General features: G+C 38.3%; 1 long non-coding RNA gene across 1 annotated transcript; it reads right to left on the reverse strand.

Moving 5' to 3' along the window:
- Positions 1-6,236: 6,236 nt before the first annotated feature.
- Positions 6,237-6,982, reverse strand: LOC124865401. The gene is made up of 3 exons (XR_007037574.1): positions 6,776-6,982; positions 6,361-6,685; positions 6,237-6,282 (listed from the first exon to the last, which is right to left on the reverse strand). It is a non-coding gene; the product is annotated as an uncharacterized LOC124865401 (long non-coding RNA).
- Between the last annotated feature and the right edge of the window lie 2,826 nt (positions 6,983-9,808).

The raw sequence follows: 9,808 nt of genomic DNA on the forward strand, positions 1-9,808 counted from the left end.
CTTTCCAACTCTGGTACTAGGAGTAGTATTAAGCCCAAAGTTGCAGTTTTCTGCTGTATGAAATTTGAAGGTGTCTGGGTTTTGGGTTCTGTGTGTATGTGTTTGTGTTTTGTCTGTACTTTTGTTTTCAGTTTCCAGATGGTGCTGGTGTTTCTCAGGTGTGCTGGGTGACAGGTGCAACTGATCTGCTGATTGCATTGGAGGAGTATTTTAGCAGGAGGCTGCCAGCACTTCTTTGCCAGAGTGTTTGCCTTCTGTGGTAACAAGCTCAGTCACCTCTAAGCTATGCTTCGTTCTTTGCCTTTAAGTTGATATTGCTTATGTTCCTTCGCAGGCAGAAACCAGAACCTACTGATAATTCTTCGTTGAACTTTAGATTTGGTTCCAGAAGTTTTTGGATGATCGGGATTACCTATGTTTGGTGGATCTTGTTTGGATTTCGTTTCCAAGTAGTAAGCTGGCAGCTTCCTGTTATCCTCTGTCTCCTGAACCAAGGCAGAAGCGTACCCTGTCCTCCCTACAACGCAAGTACCTCAACATTGAATTAACTCCTGAACTCACCAGAACTCACTCTACAGCTCAAGTAGAACCATCTGGATTTCTCCGCCTCGCACACCTGGGTCCCGACTCCCTCTACCCATGGCGACCTGACTACACTCTCTTAGTAAGCCGTTCAACTGTTTATCATAGTTACTGTTCATTAATTCCGCAACATTATAGTTCTTGTTTTCTCCAGTTCTCTTTCCCCTCTTTTTATGCAGTTGGCGATTGTACCATTTACGTTCCAGTATCACTTTGTAAATAAAACACTTTTTACTAATTCAGTTGTGCTTCTGAGTGTTTTTCTGTATGTGAGTCAGATCTATCTCGAACAAAATGACAGAAGGGTTTTATTTTGCAAAATATGTTTAGGTCTTATTTTGAAAGTTGTTCTTTCAGAATTGGTTTAGCTCCATTAGTTATATGGAACCTACTTCCTATGCCAAAATCAAATTGTCTTCAATTATTAAAAGTAGTATTATTTCCAACACTGGTTATGTCTCAGCAGTAGTATTAAGCCCAATGCTGCACTGATCTGCTGTGTGAAATAGGAAGGCTTTTATTTTAGTATATTTAAGATTTATTTTTAAAGCCCAGCATGGTTGTCTTTCAAGGACTGGTTTAGTTCCATTAGTAATGTAGAACATCAGTTTGTACTGTGCACATCTTTTGATACTTTTGTTTAGAGTATCTATAAACTTTATTTTGAAACTCCTAATGACTGAACTGTGGAGCTTCATTGTAGACCCACTTTGAATTTCACATCTTATATAATTTTCTGACATGTAAATGACTATGGCTCTGATTTTAAATAGCACCTGGTACAACTAGATTAACAGCATAAATCATAAATCTAGTTTTTCACTACTGGTATTATCTTCTTGGGAATTTAGGACCAATAGGAATCCCCCTTTTGATGTAATATGGCCTAATACATAAGAGTGTGTTAATCTGTCAACCACTGTCAGTTTTGTCTTAATGTCTCAGAGGAGGCAGTGTTCCTTTGCCATGGAGAATTACTCCTTTACTGAGTGCACAAGCATTTCTGTGTGTGTGTGCTTGTATGTGTACAGTCACTAAAAGTGTCAGAACAAACAGCCGCTGTACGAAAGCCTTCCATGGCATTTGAAACATTTTTTAACTGTGGGTGAAAGCTGTCTCTTGTCCCCAATCATTGAGATTGTCAAAGCTCTACTTCATTTAACGTAAAAGATACAATGATGAAAAAATTGTGTGTTACTCCTGGCTTGATACTCAAAATGCCACTGAGGATGCATTACACAGGATTCAAATTTCTTTGTCACCTGTGTGATCATAAAGGGCTTGACAGAAAATTGTGGGCCCTAGAGTAATTACAAAGGCAATGTGTGAAAGCAAATGCTTGAGAATACAAAATGATCGAAAATGGTGACTGTAGAGCAAAAGTTGTGGTCGTGAGGGTGAGCTAAAAAACCAGGTTCCCTGAAAAAAGAATGCCTTAGAAATGTTGAAACATTAGAAATGAAAAAACATTAATTTAACATTGGAGTTCATAAAATATTTACTCTGGTTAGCTTGGGAAAACATCTTCCTTACCAACAGTATCACAGAAGTTAGTCGTTTTAACTAGCTCCATTTAAAACCAGCCAGGCACAACGAGGCTCACCACCTACTTCACCAGCTTCTAGAGGCTTGAACTATAGAAGCTGAGGCAGTGACGCTATTCCAAAGACCACCCTCTCTTTCTCTGGCCAGCCCCATTCGTTTTTTTTATATTTCCAAATGCATGTTGAGGCAGAAAAGACAATACAGAAACTAAGGAAAGTAAAAAAGAAATATAGTAATAGGGCTCAGGAAAAGGTATATCAGGAGAGAAAATACACCTATGTTTAAGAATTAAAAGGACAAAAAATTATTCTCAAAGTAAAAATATTTTTTTTAATATATTTGTGATGAAGTAAGTGGAAGATAATATATGAATAAATTAGCATTTTTTTAAATGTTGCATTTAATGGCCCATTTATTCATTTGTTCAAATATTTACTGGGCAAGTAATTCATTTGTTAAGATATTAATTTCTAAATTTATTCTGAATTATGCCAGGATTGGTCCTCTATATGGCTGATAATATTACTGTAAAGATAATACAGCTTTTATTCAGTAACCGTCACACTTCACGTGTCACAAGTTGTACAAATTCAGATACGCCTAACTAGTCCATTGTGTGTTCTCCAACATCGCTGACAGGAAGTTTACATACATCGTATGAAACCCCAATCCAATAACATTATCAAATAACAACATACCAAGCGCACAAAGCTTCCTGAAACATAGAGTGGTAACAATGACCAGTTTTAGATCATTTGTGCCAAGCTGAAGTGTTAATTAATTGACAAGTTAACTAGCATTCCATACCAGTGACAGAACAGATAGAACAGAACCTAGTATTACACATGCAGGAGGGCATAACACTAACATTGGGTCGATGACTGTAGTGTGTTTTTCAAATCGAAACACTTTTTTTTAGGTTCACCCAGCAGTCCTTATGATACCCTTGTTGAACCAAAGTGATAGCTTCGGTGTTAGCTCACTGAGACATCCAAAGGTAACATTAGAGAGGTACTTTCTTAGTAATAAAATGACTGGAACTGGTAATGTATATTTTAAGACAGACAATTACTTTAATTCAATCATCCTGCCTACTAATGTATCGAGTATATCTATAAATATAAATGCTGTTTTTACACACCTTAAGAAAAGAAGAATGTATAGTTCTGAACAGAATGCTTCATTTTGTTCAGAACTTTTGGGAACACTCTTAGTGCATCTCTCTCTGTTATTCTTTTTCTGTGTTCTCTCTTTCTCCTTGTCAACTGTCCATTTAGCAGTGATGTGATAAGACAGCTTTGGCTACTCCCACCCACACTGGGTACATCTTGATACAAGGCATGGTCCCTGGGGCATAAACCCCACGGTCTTTTTATACCTTACCTTGCACAGATCAATCTCCTGGGCAGTCTCCCAGAAGGAACTCAAAGCATTACAGTAGAGACTCTGCCATCCCTAAGTAGCAAACAGAAAAAGCAAAGACAAAAAGAGAATCTCTGGGAATTAGAGAAGGGATGTGGTAAATAGGTGGGGGTTTGGGATTTAGTTTTTTATTCCAGGACAAGGATCTATCTCTGAGAAAAATCAGGGAAGCCAGGCACTCTTGGAGGAGGAGAAGGTTTGATCCCTTCATTTTCCCCTCCTCCTCCTTTTGGCTCTGCCACAACCTCTCTACTCCCCCCTCCCTCCTTATCTATGCTTTTCCATCTTTTGTGCTCTCTTCTTGCTTGGTGTAATCCAACGTGACACAGTTACAGATGGTCTATCAATGCCACATCCCATTAGAGCCCTGTTGAGTGGCCTGTTGAGGGGCCTGCTGGGGGCGTATTGGGGCTCAATAGGCTGTCCAGATCCCTGCCTGTCTTGCCTGTGTGATGTGTGTGACTATATATTCATTACATGTCTGTTCAACTTATATTAGTCTTTTTTTTTTACACATCTAGAAGCAGCTCTGATAATAAAGAGGGTTTGATATTTGACAAAGGGAAAATAAATTAGGGGTAGGGGTACAAGTCTCTATATCTCATTAGTTGCGTTTACATTGACCATCAAATTGTAATTCCGAAAAAAAAAAATAGCTCAATGGAAAAATTGCAATTTCGAAAAAACTCCCTATTTTCGATAAAAGGTTTTTGTGCTAGGATAAAATGGCTGCAATGAAAACACTTTTTTTCGCATCACATAAGTCAAGGGATCAACAACCCGATGGTACTACTGGCGAAAAAGACGAAGAAGATGACAGGAAGTACTAGGACGATGATGGCGCAGCATGTTTGGATTCACCTGGAGACAAAATATTTTTTTAAATTTAGTTCGCGACAGGGGCATTACTAGCATTTTGATTCCAAAAAGCAAAGAAATGCAAGCATTACAAGTGTTTACATCCGATGACGGCATGTTTTTTAATGAGTTATTGCGTGAACAAACTTATTCACGTGTGATTTTAAGTGTATGTCTTATTTAATGGAAACAACACCAATTGCGAAATTGTGTTTTTTTGACATTGGCAGAATATCGACAAAGTATGCACACATTTGTAATGGAAACACAGCTACTGTACCAGCACTCTTTCTTTCTTTACAAAAATTTCATGGGTGGCAGGTCAAAAGAAACCAGCGACTGTAAGCGACAAATGTCAAGTCTTTTCACTTTCTATCTAGTCTCTTTGCTTTTTCGCTTATTTTTTCAAATTGAAACCCTAATTTTCTTTAACTCTATAATTTTTTGCCACATGTTTCTTCCACAATAATGTATTATTTTTCCAAATAATTTCAATGTCCTTTTATTTCTTAAGCACTGATAACTTTTCTCCTCTAATATAACCCATTGTATTTTATTACCCAAGGGGTTTCCCTACAGATTTTCCTGAGTTTATTTCCGTCTTTCTTTTTTACATTCCTTGGTTGCTGTTTTGTCAATTGCACCTGGAAATTTTACAGCTGGAAAAGTAAAAACAAATGGGGCAGGACAGAAAACAGAAGGGGTGGTCTTTGGAACAGTTTCACTGCCTCAGCTTCTCTTCTGTTGGCTGAGGTTAATCCTCTGCGGGAAGTGACTGTTGGGTCTCATTATGATTTCCTACCTGTTTCTTGAATGGTTCTAGCAGAAACAACTAACTTCTGTCATGTTGTTTTAGAAATCAGGAGCATTGTGGATTTAGTGGCAGATAGCGCTGTTAGTCGGGATAGTTTACTTGTCTTGTCTTGTCGACTAACTGAGAGAATACCTCAGTTTGCCAAACTACTGAGAGTCATTCATGTTAATGAACCAATTTCAAAATAAAAGCAGGCCTCAGTGATGAACTGTAAACTAGGGGAAACACATGAACTTCAAGGTTAAATTTGCATCTTTAAGCATTTCTAATGATATTTCTTAAAAATATTCAGCTATATATTTTTAGGAAATAAAGTATATGACCAATATTATTCATCATATTAATAATCTTAAAGTAAACTGTCATTAAAAGATAATTTCTATCCTGATTAACACTTCAGTTTCTATAGATGTTATGCAATAAGTTTAATCTACATCGGATGTGGAGTTTAAAAAGAAAACCCCCCCATACACCCCTAAACATGACAAATCTGTTTATACCTCACCACATCCATAATGCTTTAAAAATAACTCTGTTTGATGTCCCAGGATAATTCCTCTCCTTATAAACATTAAATAGGGTTATTCACATCTAATGTGGAATTTTAAAATTAAAGCATTGCTAATATGGCAGTATCTCCTAATCTTTCCAGTGTATTCATAATGCCATGATGTCAAAATTGTAGCTTTTTAAAATGAAGGTACTTCATCTCTAGGTGCCACTGGAATATTGTCAAATCATCCTGGAAAACATGCTCAGGTGCTAGAAGTTGGTCGACTCCATGTAAAGCAGTTGCCAATCAGAAATAGTGGTTATGCAAGTAAATATTAGTTTAGTGATTCACAGGAAGGACAAGTACTACCAATTTTCCAGTTTATACAGCAAAAACTTTGAGTTTGTAAAAAAAATGCATTGCATTTAGTATATACTGTTGTTATCTTCATATTAATGGCTCTGACCCATATGCAGAAAAACTCAGGAGATAGAAAACAGTTCTTAAGTTTGTTTATTTGATGTGGAACAGGATGTCAGGGTCAGGGCTTGAAAGCGGCGGGGATCAGCTGCACAGGAAGAGAGAGCGGTGAGTTTGGTTTCCTTCATGAAATGGTGGTGATTTAGTTAAGGAATTGTTTGCTTACAGATTGAGGAGTTTGAAGCCGCCAGAGGAGGCAACAGTAGAAGTCTGGGGAGGTGGATTTCTCCGAGCAGGGGTTCCGAATGGATGAGGTAAGTTTCAGTCACTTTCTTGGAAATCTTCAGACCAAGGAATGGTTAGTGAAGTTGAGTGCGGTGGTTTGCTGGACTCACGTTGGAGAGTGGGCAGGTTCATTTGCTGATGTTGGAAGATCTGGAGCTTGGGAGACAGCCAGCCTTAATGGGACCGAGGAGCATGCCAGGAAGGTAATGAGGACTGGATCAGAACCGGTGTCCTTCCCCAGAACCAGAAGGCAAGGTGCAGAAAACCTAGGAGGGTCACACTGGAGGTGAGTACAAGAAACTTTGATGTCTAGGAAAACACAACAAAGAGTAAATCTCAGGGGCTAGACTAGTTACCACTAAAGGCAAACACTCAGGCGAAGAAGTGCAGGCTGCATCTCCCTTTTAAAGCTCCGGAGAAGATTGCAGATGGGAAACACCTGTGCCCACCTCACCAACGTCCTTGGCTCCACCTAGTGACTGAATGGTTATTGAAAGGTAACAGGAGAGAAATCCCCAGAACCCCGACAAGCGTATCTAGCATGAATATAACATCATCCAAAACTTGTGATCCTTGTAATATCACATTTAGTAAAGTTAGGGGCATCAATCTGGACACATTGTCTTCTGTCATCAACAACTACCCCTCCTTTCTGACCATTTCCACAACTGGACAGGATAACAGACTCAACAAATATAAAAAAACATATAATAATAAACATTATGTTTTATAAAGAGTGCATTGCACTCACCAAATACCTCCACTCACCACTATTGCCCTATATATACTCAACCTAACTCAAAGTAATTGTTTCCTGCCCAACAACATTATTAAAGTCATATGTAGTCATATGACTTTTATAAATTGTTGTGGAATTTTCTTATCAAAGTGGGTAGAAGTTGACTCATAACAAGAGAAAATCCGGACTTTGTCTTATAAGTTTTATTCAAAGGCATTCAGCGTTTGAAGACCCTGACACTGAGGTTAGTCAGTGAAACAGAGCCCCGATCAACATTTACACACAGTATTTATACCAGAACATGACAGTGTTATCTCAACTGCAAAGAGTCTGTTTTATGACCCAAACCCTTCTTGAGTTCAAAGGTGACAAGGTTATCTAGGAACAGACCCAACTGCCCTTCCTGACATTGTCCTAAAAGATGAGTCTGAACCATTAAACTTCTGATAATGGCTTTTACAGCTTACTCCCTAACACAGATGTTCACAGAAGTGAGGTAACCCAAAGGTCACACACTTTGGAACACTTAATAAAAGAATTTCCATTACAAACTCCATCATGTCGTTCTTCATCAGCAAACTTTGGGACCAGCTGTAGTTTGTAAAGCTCCTTCTTTCCCTCTACTTCCATTATGAAGCCTTTACAAAGTTTCACTCTGCTTTTAACAACTGATCTAGCAAAATTGATTTTAAAATTTAAACCATCCACCAGCTTGACACTGTCCAAACTGTTTTTGTTTAAAGCTTCTCTCGCCTCACCTCTTATTACTTGCTCTACATGCATTACTTCTACTCTCAAAAAACCTGGTTCACACTGCAGGTAAATTTGGCCCAAATCTGATTTCTTTCGGGTCAAGTGACTTTGTCAGGGTTTAGAACAAGTGTGAACGCTCATATCTGGCCTGTATCTGACTTTTTCAAGTCACATTTGAGCCACATTCATATGTGTTCCTGAATCCGACTTGTATCTGATCTTTTGGAATGGGACTCCAGTGGGAACTACCAAGGCGGATTAGATGTGACTTTGACGTCCCTTTCCGTCGCATTCATCACAACTGTGCACCGCCCAGCAGGAAACAGTAGCAGTCAGCAAAACAGACGGGGGGCTAGGATGGAACTATACAGTGGACAGACAGCGAGACGTTCGAGCTCGTTAATTAACAGAGATAAAACTTTATTCGAGCCTAATTGAAAGGCTCATAGGAACCGTCTGAATGTGGGATGTAGTTGGTATTGTAAAATTCGTGTACAACCATTCAAACAGAGGACTTTAACATGCTATCAAGGTTACCGAGCATGTGATGATCTGCCCCTGCTGCAGTCCGATACACTGGATTTCATCAAGTCTTCTGCATGTGGAGTTGAGAGGCGCTGACATATATGATTAAAAGTTGCCCTGACATGATGAAGTTCTGTATAAACTTGGTCTCTGTAGAGTTGTTAACATCCCTGCTCCACCATTGCTGGCTGTGTCTCCGCATCCAAACAGTTTATTGTGCTAAATTGGCAGTCAGATCTCCCTAAAGCAGAACGATAAAGAATTTCCCACACATCACCCGCTGACACAATAAATGGCTTTTGTTGTGCACTTAAACCATAACACCCATTTCTCAGTGTTTACTGTTGTGCTGTGTTTGACAATGCTCGTATTGTTCTTACACGCATGCGGGTCAGTTTGGAGTCGCAACATTTTCAAAGTAATGTGAACAACCACACAAAAAAATCTGATTTCTGAAAAAATCGGATTTGAGTATTAAGACCTGCAGTGTGAACATAGCCATAAAGTGGTTCTTGGAGTGGACACCAAAATGCAGACAGGCAGGAAAAAGCTGCTCGGCAAGTAAAAAGGTTTAATAAACAAAAAAAAGAAAACTCACACCAGGCAGAAGGTAGCATATGCAGCCATAAACATGGGCAGGCTTGGCATGACAAACATGTATTTGCAAGGAGTAGACAGAACAAGGTGAAAACTGAGAAAGTGATAAGCCTGAAGCAGGTGGACCGGATGAAGCTGATTAAGGTGGCAGTGGCAGAAAATGGAAACAAAATATGATCAGAACTAAACAGAGATACAAATACACAATGAAACCAAAGGAAATTCTTATAGAAGTAACAGAACTAAAACGCACCATTTTTATCAGTATGTTAAATTAGTATTTGATGTCTTTCTTTTTAGTATTTTATATTTTTTGTCTTCAGTATTTTATTTTAGTTTTTTAATATTGTATGTATTGTATGTATTGTTTTTAGTATTTAACGATTTTAATTATTTTATGTTTTTGTGTCTGTGTTATTGCCTTTTTGTAATTTTTATGCGTCATGTCTTCTGTACAGCACTTTGGTCCTGGTGATAATTTAATGTGCTTTACAAATAAAACTGGATTGGATTGGAAAAAAACAGAATAAATAATAAATTAAACAAAAAGGGAATGACATAAAGCACCACCTGGAAAACTTAAATAATCATGAACAAGATCCAAAACAAAACTGAAATATCTGCAAGTCATGAGAACATCTTTAATAATCTTCGTCCAGTCTCAAACCTTCCTGAATTTCTAATCCTTTTGAGAAAGAAAAGTGGATGTCTTCAGGCCTCACACTCACCTCAATAACTATAACCCCTTTTAACAATTTTAGTCCTATTTCTGCCA

This window comes from Girardinichthys multiradiatus, chromosome 3 (assembly GCF_021462225.1).
Source record: "Girardinichthys multiradiatus isolate DD_20200921_A chromosome 3, DD_fGirMul_XY1, whole genome shotgun sequence".
Classification (NCBI taxonomy): domain Eukaryota; kingdom Metazoa; phylum Chordata; class Actinopteri; order Cyprinodontiformes; family Goodeidae; genus Girardinichthys; species Girardinichthys multiradiatus.